Source organism: Pituophis catenifer, unplaced genomic scaffold (assembly GCF_029215685.1).
Source record: "Pituophis catenifer annectens isolate HBS135680 unplaced genomic scaffold, rPitCat1.0.hap2 SCAF_17, whole genome shotgun sequence".
Taxonomy (NCBI): domain Eukaryota; kingdom Metazoa; phylum Chordata; class Lepidosauria; order Squamata; family Colubridae; genus Pituophis; species Pituophis catenifer.
In genome coordinates, this window is record NW_027256897.1 from 5,071,663 (window position 1) to 5,085,248 (window position 13,586).

Here is a 13,586-nt window from a genome sequence, read left to right on the forward strand (position 1 = left end):
CGAAACTCATCCTGGTGTCCGTTTTTGCATTTGGTTTCAAAAAAAAAAATTGGCTTCAAAAAACATTTTGGTTCCTGGGCAGCATTTTTCATGAACATAAAGTCATGCGTTTTCTTCCCAAGGCACCAAAAAGGCTCGATTTTTAAAAAGTGGAAGTAACACCATTTTTAGACATGGAATTTCCTCCCGAAACTCATCCTGGTGTCCGTTTTTGCATTTGGTTTCAAAAAAAAAAATTGGCTTCAAAAAACATTTTGGTTCCTGGGCAGCATTTTTCATGAACATTAAGTCATGCGTTTTCTTCCCCAGGCACCAAAAAGGCTCGATTTTTAAAAAGTGGAAGTAACACCATTTTTAGACATGGAATTTCGTCCCGAAACTCATCCTGGTGTCCGTTTTTGCATTTGGTTTCAAAAAAAAAAAATTGGCTTCAAAAAACATTTTGGTTCCTGGGCAGCATTTTTCATGAACATTAAGTCATGCGTTTTCTTCCCCAGGCACCAAAAAGGCTCGATTTTTAAAAAGTGGAAGTAACACCATTTTTAGACATGGAATTTCATCCCGAAACTCATCCTGGTGTCCGTTTTTGCATTTGGTTTCAAAAAAAAAAAATTGGCTTCAAAAAACATTTTGGTTCCTGGGCAGCATTTTTCATAGACATTAAGTCATGCGTTTTCTTCCCCAGGCACCAAAAAGGCTCGATTTTTAAAAAGTGGAAGTAACACCATTTTTAGACATGGAATTTCGTCCCGAAACTCATCCTGGTGTCCGTTTTTGCATTTGGTTTCAAAAAAAAAAAATTGGCTTCAAAAAACATTTTGGTTCCTGGGCAGCATTTTTCATGAACATTAAGTCATGCGTTTTCTTCCCCAGGCACCAAAAAGGCTCGATTTTTAAAAAGTGGAAGTAACACCATTTTTAGACATGGAATTTCGTCCCGAAACTCATCCTGGTGTCCGTTTTTGCATTTGGTTTCAAAAAAAAAAAATTGGCTTCAAAAAACATTTTGGTTCCTGGGCAGCATTTTTCATGGACATTAAGTCATGCGTTTTCTTCCCCAGGCACCAAAAAGGCTCGATTTTTAAAAAGTGGAAGTAACACCATTTTTAGACATGGAATTTCGTCCCGAAACTCATCCTGGTGTCCGTTTTTGCATTTGGTTTCAAAAAAAAAAAAATTGGCTTCAAAAAACATTTTTGTTCCTGGGCAGCATTTTTCATGAACATTAAGTCATGCGTTTTCTTCCCCAGGCACCAAAAAGGCTCGATTTTTAAAAAGTGAAAGTAACACCATTTTTAGACATGGAATTTCGTCCCGAAACTCATCCTGGTGTCCGTTTTTGCATTTGGTTTCAAAAAAAAAAAATTGGCTTCAAAAAACATTTTGGTTCCTGGGCAGCATTTTTCATGAACATTAAGTCATGCGTTTTCTTCCCCAGGCACCAAAAAGGCTCGATTTTTAAAAAGTGGAAGTAACACCATTTTTAGACATGGAATTTCGTCCCGAAACTCATCCTGGTGTCCGTTTTTGCATTTGGTTTCAAGAAAAAAAAAATTGGCTTGAAAAAACATTTTGGTTCCTGGGCAGTATTTTTCATGAACATTAAGTCATGCGTTTTCTTCCCCAGGCACCAAAAAGGTTCGTTTTTAAAAAGTGGAAGTAACACCATTTTTAGACATGGAATTTCGTCCCGAAACTCATCCTGGTGTCCGTTTTTGCATTTGGTTTCAAAAAAAAAAATTGGCTTCAAAAAACATTTTGGTTCCTGGGCAGCATTTTTCATGAACATTAAGTCATGCGTTTTCTTCCCCAGGCACCAAAAAGGCTCGATTTTTAAAAAGTGGAAGTAACACCATTTTTAGACATGGAATTTCGTCCCGAAACTCATCCTGGGGTCCGTTTTTGCATTTGGTTTCAAAAAAAAAAAATTGGCTTCAAAAAACATTTTGGTTCCTGGGCAGCATTTTTCATGGACATTAAGTCATGCGTTTTCTTCCCCAGGCACCAAAAAGGCTCGATTTTTAAAAAGTGGAAGTAACACCATTTTTAGACATGGAATTTCGTCCCGAAACTCATCCTGGTGTCCGTTTTTGCATTTGGTTTCAAAAAAAAAAAATTGGCTTCAAAAAACATTTTTGTTCCTGGGCAGCATTTTTCATGAACATTAAGTCATGCGTTTTCTTCCCCAGGCACCAAAAAGGCTCGATCTTTAAAAAGTGGAAGTAACACCATTTTTAGACATGGAATTTCGTCCCGAAACTCATCCTGGTGTCCGTTTTTGCATTTGGTTTCAAAAAAAAAAAATTGGCTTCAAAAAACATTTTGGTTCCTGGGCAGCATTTTTCATGAACATTAAGTCATGCGTTTTCTTCCCCAGGCACCAAAAAGGCTCGATTTTTAAAAAGTGGAAGTAACACCATTTTTAGACATGGAATTTCGTCCCGAAACTCATCCTGGTGTCCGTTTTTGCATTTGGTTTCAAGAAAAAAAAATTGGCTTGAAAAAACATTTTGGTTCCTGGGCAGTATTTTTCATGAACATTAAGTCATGCGTTTTCTTCCCCAGGCACCAAAAAGGCTCGATTTTTAAAAAGTGGAAGTAACACCATTTTTAGACATGGAATTTCGTCCCGAAACTCATCCTGGGGTCCGTTTTTGCATTTGGTTTCAAAAAAAAAAATTGGCTTCAAAAAACATTTTGGTTCCTGGCCAGCATTTTTCATGAACATTAAGTCATGCGTTTTCTTCCCCAGGCACCAAAAAGGCTCGATTTTTAAAAAGTGGAAGTAACACCATTTTTAGACATGGAATTTCGTCCCGAAACTCATCCTGGTGTCCATTTTTGCATTTGGTTTCAAAAAAAAAAATTGGCTTCAAAAAACATTTTGGTTCCTGGGCAGCATTTTTCATGAACATTAAGTCATGCGTTTTCTTCCCCAGGCACCAAAAAGGCTCGATTTTTAAAAAGTGGAAGTAACACCATTTTTAGACATGGAATTTCGTCCCGAAACTCATCCTGGTGTCCGTTTTTGCATTTGGTTTCAAAAAAAAAAAATTGGCTTCAAAAAACATTTTGGTTCCTGGGCAGCATTTTTCATGGACATTAATTCATGCGTTTTCTTCCCCAGGCACCAAAAAGGCTCGATTTTTAAAAAGTGGAAGTAACACCATTTTTAGACTTGGAATTTCGTCCCGAAACTCATCCTGGAGTCCGTTTTTGCATTTGGTTTCAAAAAAAAAAAATTGGCTTCAAAAACATTTTGGTTCCTGGGCAGCATTTTTCATGAACATTAAGTCATGCGTTTTCTTCCCCAGGCACCAAAAAGGCTCGATTTTTAAAAAGTGGAAGTAACACCATTTTTAGACATGGAATTTCGTCCCGAAACTCATCCTGGTGTCCGTTTTTGCATTTGCTTTCAAAAAAAAAAATTGGCTTGAAAAAACATTTTGGTTCCTGGGCAGCATTTTTCATGAACATTAAGTCATGCGTTTTCTTCCCCAGGCACCAAAAAGGCTCGATTTTTAAAAAGTGGAAGTAACACCATTTTTAGACATGGAATTTCGTCCCGAAACTCATCCTGAGGTCCGTTTTTGCATTTGGTTTAAAAAAAAAAATTGGCTTGAAAAAACATTTTGGTTCCTGGGCAGTATTTTTCATGAACATTAAGTCATGTGTTTTCTTCCCCAGGCACCAAAAAGGCTCGATTTTTAAAAAGTGGAAGTAACACCATTTTTAGACATGGAATTTCGTCCCGAAACTCATCCTGGGGTCCGTTTTTGCATTTGGTTTCAAAAAAAAAAATTGGCTTCAAAAAACATTTTGGTTCCTGGCCAGCATTTTTCATGAACATTAAGTCATGCGTTTTCTTCCCCAGGCACCAAAAAGGCTCGATTTTTAAAAAGTGGAAGTAACACCATTTTTAGACATGGAATTTCGTCCCGAAACTCATCCTGGTGTCCGTTTTTGCATTTGGTTTCAAAAAAAAAAAATTGGCTTCAAAAAACATTTTGGTTCCTGGGCAGCATTTTTCATGGACATTAAGTCATGCGTTTTCTTCCCCAGGCACCAAAAAGGCTCGATTTTTAAAAAGTGGAAGTAACACCATTTTTAGACATGGAATTTCGTCCCGAAACTCATCCTAGTGTCCGTTTTTGCATTTGGTTTCAAAAAAAAAAAAATTGGCTTCAAAAAACATTTTGGTTCCTGGGCAGCATTTTTCATGAACATTAAGTCATGCGTTTTCTTCCCCAGGCACCAAAAAGGCTCGATTTTTAAAAAGTGGAAGTAACACCATTTTTAGACATGGAATTTCGTCCCGAAACTCATCCTGGTGTCCGATTTTGCATTTGGTTTCAAAAAAAAAAAATTGGCTTCAAAAAACATTTTGGTTCCTGGGCAGCATTTTTCATGAACATTAAGTCATGCGTTTTCTTCCCCAGGCACCAAAAAGGCTCGATTTTTAAAAAGTGGAAGTAACACCATTTTTAGACATGGAATTTCGTCCCGAAACTCATCCTGGGGTCCGTTTTTGCATTTGGTTTCAAAAAAAAAAAAATTGGCTTCAAAAAACATTTTGGTTCCTGGGCAGCATTTTTCATGAACATTAAGTCATGCGTTTTCTTCCCCAGGCACCAAAAAGGCTCGATTTTTAAAAAGTGGAAGTAACACCATTTTTAGACATGGAATTTCGTCCCGAAACTCATCCTGGTGTCCGTTTTTGCATTTGGTTTCAAAAAAAAAAAATTGGCTTGAAAAAACATTTTGGTTCCTGGGCAGTATTTTTCATGAACATTAAGTCATGCGTTTTCTTCCCCAGGCACCAAAAAGGCTCGATTTTTAAAAAGTGGAAGTAACACCATTTTTAGACATGGAATTTCGTCCCGAAACTCATCCTGGGGTCCGTTTTTGCATTTGGTTTCAAAAAAAAAAATTGGCTTCAAAAAACATTTTGGTTCCTGGCCAGCATTTTTCATGAACATTAAGTCATGCGTTTTCTTCCCCAGGCACCAAAAAGGCTCGATTTTTAAAAAGTGGAAGTAACACCATTTTTAGACATGGAATTTCGTCCCGAAACTCATCCTGGTGTCCGTTTTTGCATTTGGTTTCAAAAAAAAAAAATTGGCTTCAAAAAACATTTTGGTTCCTGGGCAGCATTTTTCATGAACATTAAGTCATGCGTTTTCTTCCCCAGGCACCAAAAAGGCTCGATTTTTAAAAAGTGGAAGTAACACCATTTTTAGACATGGAATTTCATCCCGAAACTCATCCTGGTGTCCGTTTTTGCATTTGGTTTCAAAAAAAAAAAATTGGCTTCAAAAAACATTTTGGTTCCTGGGCAGCATTGTTCATAGACATTAAGTCATGCGTTTTCTTCCCCAGGCACCAAAAAGGCTCGATTTTTAAAAAGTGGAAGTAACACCATTTTTAGACATGGAATTTCGTCCCGAAACTCATCCTGGTGTCCGTTTTTGCATTTGGTTTCAAAAAAAAAAAATTGGCTTCAAAAAACATTTTGGTTCCTGGGCAGCATTTTTCATGAACATTAAGTCATGCGTTTTCTTCCCCAGGCACCAAAAAGGCTCGATTTTTAAAAAGTGGAAGTAACACCATTTTTAGACATGGAATTTCGTCCCGAAACTCATCCTGGTGTCCGTTTTTGCATTTGGTTTCAAAAAAAAAAAATTGGCTTCAAAAAACATTTTGGTTCCTGGGCAGCATTTTTCATGGACATTAAGTCATGCGTTTTCTTCCCCAGGCACCAAAAAGGCTCGATTTTTAAAAAGTGGAAGTAACACCATTTTTAGACATGGAATTTCGTCCCGAAACTCATCCTGGTGTCCGTTTTTGCATTTGGTTTCAAAAAAAAAAAATTGGCTTCAAAAAACATTTTTGTTCCTGGGCAGCATTTTTCATGAACATTAAGTCATGCGTTTTCTTCCCCAGGCACCAAAAAGGCTCGATTTTTAAAAAGTGAAAGTAACACCATTTTTAGACATGGAATTTCGTCCCGAAACTCATCCTGGTGTCCGTTTTTGCATTTGGTTTCAAAAAAAAAAAATTGGCTTCAAAAAACATTTTGGTTCCTGGGCAGCATTTTTCATGAACATTAAGTCATGCGTTTTCTTCCCCAGGCACCAAAAAGGCTCGATTTTTAAAAAGTGGAAGTAACACCATTTTTAGACATGGAATTTCGTCCCGAAACTCATCCTGGTGTCCGTTTTTGCATTTGGTTTCAAGAAAAAAAAATTGGCTTGAAAAAACATTTTGGTTCCTGGGCAGTATTTTTCATGAACATTAAGTCATGCGTTTTCTTCCCCAGGCACCAAAAAGGCTCGATTTTTAAAAAGTGGAAGTAACACCATTTTTAGACATGGAATTTCGTCCCGAAACTCATCCTGGGGTCCGTTTTTGCATTTGGTTTCAAAAAAAAAAATTGGCTTCAAAAAACATTTTGGTTCCTGGCCAGCATTTTTCATGAACATTAAGTCATGCGTTTTCTTCCCCAGGCACTAAAAAGGCTCGATTTTTAAAAAGTGGAAGTAACACCATTTTTAGACATGGAATTTCGTCCCGAAACTCATCCTGGTGTCCATTTTTGCATTTGGTTTCAAAAAAAAAAATTGGCTTCAAAAAACATTTTGGTTCCTGGGCAGCATTTTTCATGAACATTAAGTCATGCGTTTTCTTCCCCAGGCACCAAAAAGGCTCGATTTTTAAAAAGTGGAAGTAACACCATTTTTAGACATGGAATTTCGTCCCGAAACTCATCCTGGTGTCCGTTTTTGCATTTGGTTTCAAAAAAAAAAAATTAGCTTCAAAAAACATTTTGGTTCCTGGGCAGCATTTTTCATGAACATTAAGTCATGCGTTTTCTTCCCCAGGCACCAAAAAGGCTCGATTTTTAAAAAGTGGAAGCAACACCATTTTTAGACATGGAATTTCATCCCGAAACTCATCCTGGTGTCCGTTTTTGCATTTGGTGTCAAAAAAAAAAAATTGGCTTGAAAAAACATTTTGGTTCCTGGGCAGTATTTTTCATGAACATTAAGTCATGCGTTTTCTTCCCCAGGCACCAAAAAGGCTCGATTTTTAAAAAGTGGAAGTAACACCATTTTTAGACATGGAATTTCATCCCGAAACTCATCCTGGTGTCCGTTTTTGCATTTGGTTTCAAAAAAAAAAAAATTGGCTTCAAAAAACATTTTGGTTCCTGGGCAGCATTTTTCCTGACCATTAAGTCATGCGTTTTCTTCCCCAGGCACCAAAAAGGCTCGTTTTTTAAAAAGTGGAAACAACACCATTTTTAGACATGGAATTTCGTCCCGAAACTCATCCTGGTGTCCGTTTTTGCATTTGGTTTCAAAAAAAAAAAAAAATTGGCTTCAAAAAACATTTTGGTTACTGGGCAGCATTTTTCCTGACCATTAAGTCATGCGTTTTTTTCCCCAGGCACCAAAAAATGCTCGATTTTTAAAAAGTGGAAGCAACACCATTTTTAGACGTGGAATTTCGTCCCGAAACTCATCCTGGTGTCCCTTTTTGCATTTGGTTTAAAAAAAAATTTGGCTTCAAAAAACATTTTGGTTCCTGGGCAGTATATTTCCTGACCATTAAGTCACGCGTTTTCTTCCCCAATCACCAAAAAGGCTCGATTTTTAAAAAGTGGAAGTAACACCATTTTTAGACATGCAATTTCGTCCCGAAACTCATCCTCGTGTCCGTTTTTGCATTTGGTTTCAAAAAAAAAATTGGCTTCAAAAAACATTTTGGTTCCTGGGCAGCATTTTTCATGAACATTAAGTCATGCGTTTTCTTCCCCAGGCACCAAAAAGGCTCGATTTTTAAAAAGTGGAAGTAACACCATTTTTAGACATGGAATTTCGTCCCGAAACTCATCCTGGTGTCCGTTTTTGCATTTGGTTTCAAAAAAAAAAAATTGGCTTCAAAAAACATTTTGGTTCCTGGGCAGCATTTTTCATGAACATTAAGTCATGCGTTTTCTTCCCCAGGCACCAAAAAGGCTCGATTTTTAAAAAGTGGAAGTAACACCATTTTTAGACATGGAATTTCATCCCGAAACTCATCCTGGTGTCCGTTTTTGCATTTGGTTTCAAAAAAAAAAAATTGGCTTCAAAAAACATTTTGGTTCCTGGGCAGCATTTTTCATAGACATTAAGTCATGCGTTTTCTTCCCCAGGCACCAAAAAGGCTCGATTTTTAAAAAGTGGAAGTAACACCATTTTTAGACATGGAATTTCGTCCCGAAACTCATCCTGGTGTCCGTTTTTGCATTTGGTTTCAAAAAAAAAAAATTGGCTTCAAAAAACATTTTGGTTCCTGGGCAGCATTTTTCATGAACATTAAGTCATGCGTTTTCTTCCCCAGGCACCAAAAAGGCTCGATTTTTAAAAAGTGGAAGTAACACCATTTTTAGACATGGAATTTCGTCCCGAAACTCATCCTGGTGTCCGTTTTTGCATTTGGTTTCAAAAAAAAAAAATTGGCTTCAAAAAACATTTTGGTTCCTGGGCAGCATTTTTCATGGACATTAAGTCATGCGTTTTCTTCCCCAGGCACCAAAAAGGCTCGATTTTTAAAAAGTGGAAGTAACACCATTTTTAGACATGGAATTTCGTCCCGAAACTCATCCTGGTGTCCGTTTTTGCATTTGGTTTCAAAAAAAAAAAATTGGCTTCAAAAAACATTTTGGTTCCTGGGCAGCATTTTTCATGAACATTAAGTCATGCGTTTTCTTCCCCAGGCACCAAAAAGGCTCGATTTTTAAAAAGTGAAAGTAACACCATTTTTAGACATGGAATTTCGTCCCGAAACTCATCCTGGTGTCCGTTTTTGCATTTGGTTTCAAAAAAAAAAAATTGGCTTCAAAAAACATTTTGGTTCCTGGGCAGCATTTTTCATGAACATTAAGTCATGCGTTTTCTTCCCCAGGCACCAAAAAGGCTCGATTTTTAAAAAGTGGAAGTAACACCATTTTTAGACATGGAATTTCGTCCCGAAACTCATCCTGGTGTCCGTTTTTGCATTTGGTTTCAAGAAAAAAAAATTGGCTTGAAAAAACATTTTGGTTCCTGGGCAGTATTTTTCATGAACATTAAGTCATGCGTTTTCTTCCCCAGGCACCAAAAAGGCTCGATTTTTAAAAAGTGGAAGTAACACCATTTTTAGACATGGAATTTCGTCCCGAAACTCATCCTGGGGTCCGTTTTTGCATTTGGTTTCAAAAAAAAAAATTGGCTTCAAAAAACATTTTGGTTCCTGGCCAGCATTTTTCATGAACATTAAGTCATGCGTTTTCTTCCCCAGGCACCAAAAAGGCTCGATTTTTAAAAAGTGGAAGTAACACCATTTTTAGACATGGAATTTCGTCCCGAAACTCATCCTGGTGTCCATTTTTGCATTTGGTTTCAAAAAAAAAAATTGGCTTCAAAAAACATTTTGGTTCCTGGGCAGCATTTTTCATGAACATTAAGTCATGCGTTTTCTTCCCCAGGCACCAAAAAGGCTCGATTTTTAAAAAGTGGAAGTAACACCATTTTTAGACATGGAATTTCGTCCCGAAACTCATCCTGGTGTCCGTTTTTGCATTTGGTTTCAAAAAAAAAAATTAGCTTCAAAAAACATTTTGGTTCCTGGGCAGCATTTTTCATGAACATTAAGTCATGCGTTTTCTTCCCCAGGCACCAAAAAGGCTCGATTTTTAAAAAGTGGAAGCAACACCATTTTTAGACATGGAATTTCATCCCGAAACTCATCCTGGTGTCCGTTTTTGCATTTGGTGTCAAAAAAAAAAAATTGGCTTGAAAAAACATTTTGGTTCCTGGGCAGTATTTTTCATGAACATTAAGTCATGCGTTTTCTTCCCCAGGCACCAAAAAGGCTCGATTTTTAAAAAGTGGAAGTAACACCATTTTTAGACATGGAATTTCATCCCGAAACTCATCCTGGTGTCCGTTTTTGCATTTGGTTTCAAAAAAAAAAAAAATTGGCTTCAAAAAACATTTTGGTTCCTGGGCAGCATTTTTCCTGACCATTAAGTCATGCGTTTTCTTCCCCAGGCACCAAAAAGGCTCGTTTTTTAAAAAGTGGAAACAACACCATTTTTAGACATGGAATTTCGTCCCGAAACTCATCCTGGTGTCCGTTTTTGCATTTGGTTTCAAAAAAAAAAAAAAATTGGCTTCAAAAAACATTTTGGTTACTGGGCAGCATTTTTCCTGACCATTAAGTCATGCGTTTTTTTCCCCAGGCACCAAAAAATGCTCGATTTTTAAAAAGTGGAAGCAACACCATTTTTAGACGTGGAATTTCGTCCCGAAACTCATCCTGGTGTCCCTTTTTGCATTTGGTTTAAAAAAAAATTTGGCTTCAAAAAACATTTTGGTTCCTGGGCAGTATATTTCCTGACCATTAAGTCACGCGTTTTCTTCCCCAATCACCAAAAAGGCTCGATTTTTAAAAAGTGGAAGTAACACCATTTTTAGACATGCAATTTCGTCCCGAAACTCATCCTGGGGTCCGTTTTTGCATTTGGTTTCAAAAAAAAAATTGGCTTCAAAAAACATTTTGGTTCCTGGGCAGCATTTTTCATGAACATTAAGTCATGCGTTTTCTTCCCCAGGCACCAAAAAGGCTCGATTTTTAAAAAGTGGAAGTAACACCATTTTTAGACATGGAATTTCGTCCCGAAACTTATCCTGGTGTCCGTTTTTGCATTTGGTTTCAAAAAGAAAAAATTGGCTTCAAAAAACATTTTGGTTCCTGGGCAGTATTTTTCCTGACCATTAAGTCACCCTTTTTTTTCCCCAGGCACCAAAAAAGGCTCGATTTTTAAAAAGTGGAAGCAACACCATTTTTAGACATGGAATTTCATCCCGAAACTCATCCTGGTGTCCGTTTTTGCATTTGGTTTCAAAAAGAAAAAAAAAATTGGCTTCAAAAAACATTTTGGTTCCTGGCCAGCATTTTTCCTGACCATTAAGTCACGCGTTTTCTTCCCAAGGCACCAAAAAGGCTCGATTTTTAAAAAGTGGAAGCAACACCAATTTTAGACATGGAATTTCATCCTGAAACTCATCCTGGTGTCCGTTTTTGCATTTGGTTTAAAAAAAAATTTGGCTTCAAAAAACATTTTGGTTCCTGGGCAGTATTTTTCCTGACCACTAAGTCACGTGTTTTCTTCCCCAATCACCAAAAAGTCTCGATTTTTAAAAAGTGGAAGCAACACCATTTTTAGACATGGAATTTCGTCCCGAAACTCATCCTGGTGTCCGTTTTTGCATTTGGTTTCAAAAAGAAAAAATTGGCTTCAAAAAACATTTTGATTCCTGGGCAGTATTTTTCATGAATATTAAGTCATGTGTTTTCTTCCCCAGGCACCAAAAAGGCTCGATTTTTAAAAAGTGGAAGCAACACCAATTTTAGACATTGAATTTCATCCTGAAACTCATCCTGGTGTCCGTTTTCACATTTGGTTTCAAAAAAAAATTTGGCTTCAAAAAACATTTTGGTTCCTGGGCAGTATTTTTTCTGACCATTAAGTCATGCGTTTTCTTCCCCAGGCACCAAAAAGGCTCGATTTTTAAAAAGTGGAAGCAACACCATTTTTAGACATGGAATTTCGTCCCGAAACTCATCCTGGTGTCCGTTTTTGCATTTGGTTTCAAAAAAAAATTTGGCTTCAAAAAATATTTTGGTTCCTGGGCAGTATTTTCCCTGACCATTAAGTCATGCGTTTTCTTCCCCAGGCACCAAAAAGGCTCGATTTTTAAAAAGTGGAAGCAACACCATTTTTAGACATGGAATTTCGTCCCGAAACTCATCCTGGTGTCCGTTTTTGCATTTGGTTTCCAAAAAAAAAAATTGGCTTCAAAAAACATTTTGGTTCCTGGGGAGCATTTTCCTGACCGCGGCGTCACACGTTTTCTTCGCCAGGCACCAAAAAGGCTCAATTTTTAAAAAGTGGAAGCAGCAGCATTTTTAAACATAGAATTCCACCCTCAATCTTGTCCTGGTGTCCTTTTTTGCCTTTGGTTTAAAAAAATGGCTGCCAGCTGCTTCGTTGGTTTTCCATCTCCCTTTCCTATGGCAACTCGCGTGCAGGCCAGGGATGCTTTGTGAGTTGACACTGAGGTCACCCAAGGAAGGCACCAACCTTCCATCTCTCCGTGATGAGCGTTGGCAGCTTCATCTCACCTGCTCCTCAAACAGGAAGGCCTGGCCAATGTCTCGCGGGAATCCCTCCACCACGAAACCTTTGGCATTTGGGCGCTTGATGAACTGCTGCTTCAACTCTTAGATGGTCGTCTCCTGAAAAGTAAAGAGAGATCTCGGGAGGGATGGCAGTGAGATGTTTTGTCAACATAGCAAGATAAGTCCTCCCCGATTAATCTTTGGAAAATGTTCAGAGAAGAGCAACTAAGAGGGTCGAAGGCCTGGAGACTAAAACATATGAAGAACAGTTGCAGGATTTAGGTTTGGCTAGTCTAGAGAAAAGGAGGACCAGGGGGGACATGATAGCAATATTGCAGTATTCAAGGGGCTGCCCCAAAGAAGAGGGAGTCAAATTATTGTCCAAAGCACCAGAAGGCAAGAAAAAGAAACAATGGATGGAAACTAACCAAAGAGAGAAACAACCTAGAACTAAGGAGACATTTCCTGACAGTGAGAACAATTAATAAGTGGAACAACTTGCCTCCAGAAGTTGGGAATGCTCCAACACTGGAAGTTTTTAAGAAGAGGTTGGATAACCATTTGTCTGAAATGGTGTAGGGTTTCCTGCCTAAGCAGGGGGTTGGACTAGAAGACCTCCAAGGTCCCTTCCAACTCTGTTATTCTATTCTATTCTATTCTATTCTATTCTATTCTATTCTATTCTATTCTATTCTATTCTATTCTATTCTATCTCCAGTTTGTGGCTTGTTCATTAAGGTAGAAGTCCATTAAAAGATGGATGGAGAATTTATTTAAAGAAAGAGAGAAAAGGTGCCACATTTGGTAAAATTCCTGGTTATGAAATAACGAAATAACCAAATCTCACGGGTTGGTAATTTTGGAACAATTCCAGAATTATTAACTCAGATTTGAATCTGAACCGGAAAAGAATGTGAACTCTATTTCTCTTTGACATCTCCCTCTTTTGCCTCCAATAACTCATTTCCCTTGCCTAATAAAAGAGAAATAACTCCGAATAAACTCCTTTCTGCACTCAAAAGTCTTCCAATAGTACAATGGATCTCGGCCATCTTGGATTCAAAGCACAAGAATGAATTTAGCGATAGTTCTTTGGCACTTTGGTAGAAGTGATTTAAGCGTTGCCCAGGACATGATTGACAGGGCAGACCCGGTGTTGATTTCCATGTCGCATGGTCTCCCTTCAATTTCTATTCTCGTGTAGACCTTTTCCTCTACAGCCTCCTTAGGAAGAGGCAGTCTATCTGTCCATAGGATGCCACAAGAGCCACTGACTGCAGGCGGTCTCTCTCAAATTTTGGAATTCGGGGACGGAGAGCCAGCTAGGCATTTTACCGGGCCAAGGAAAGTCACCGCTACCTGCCTCACTTCCTGGG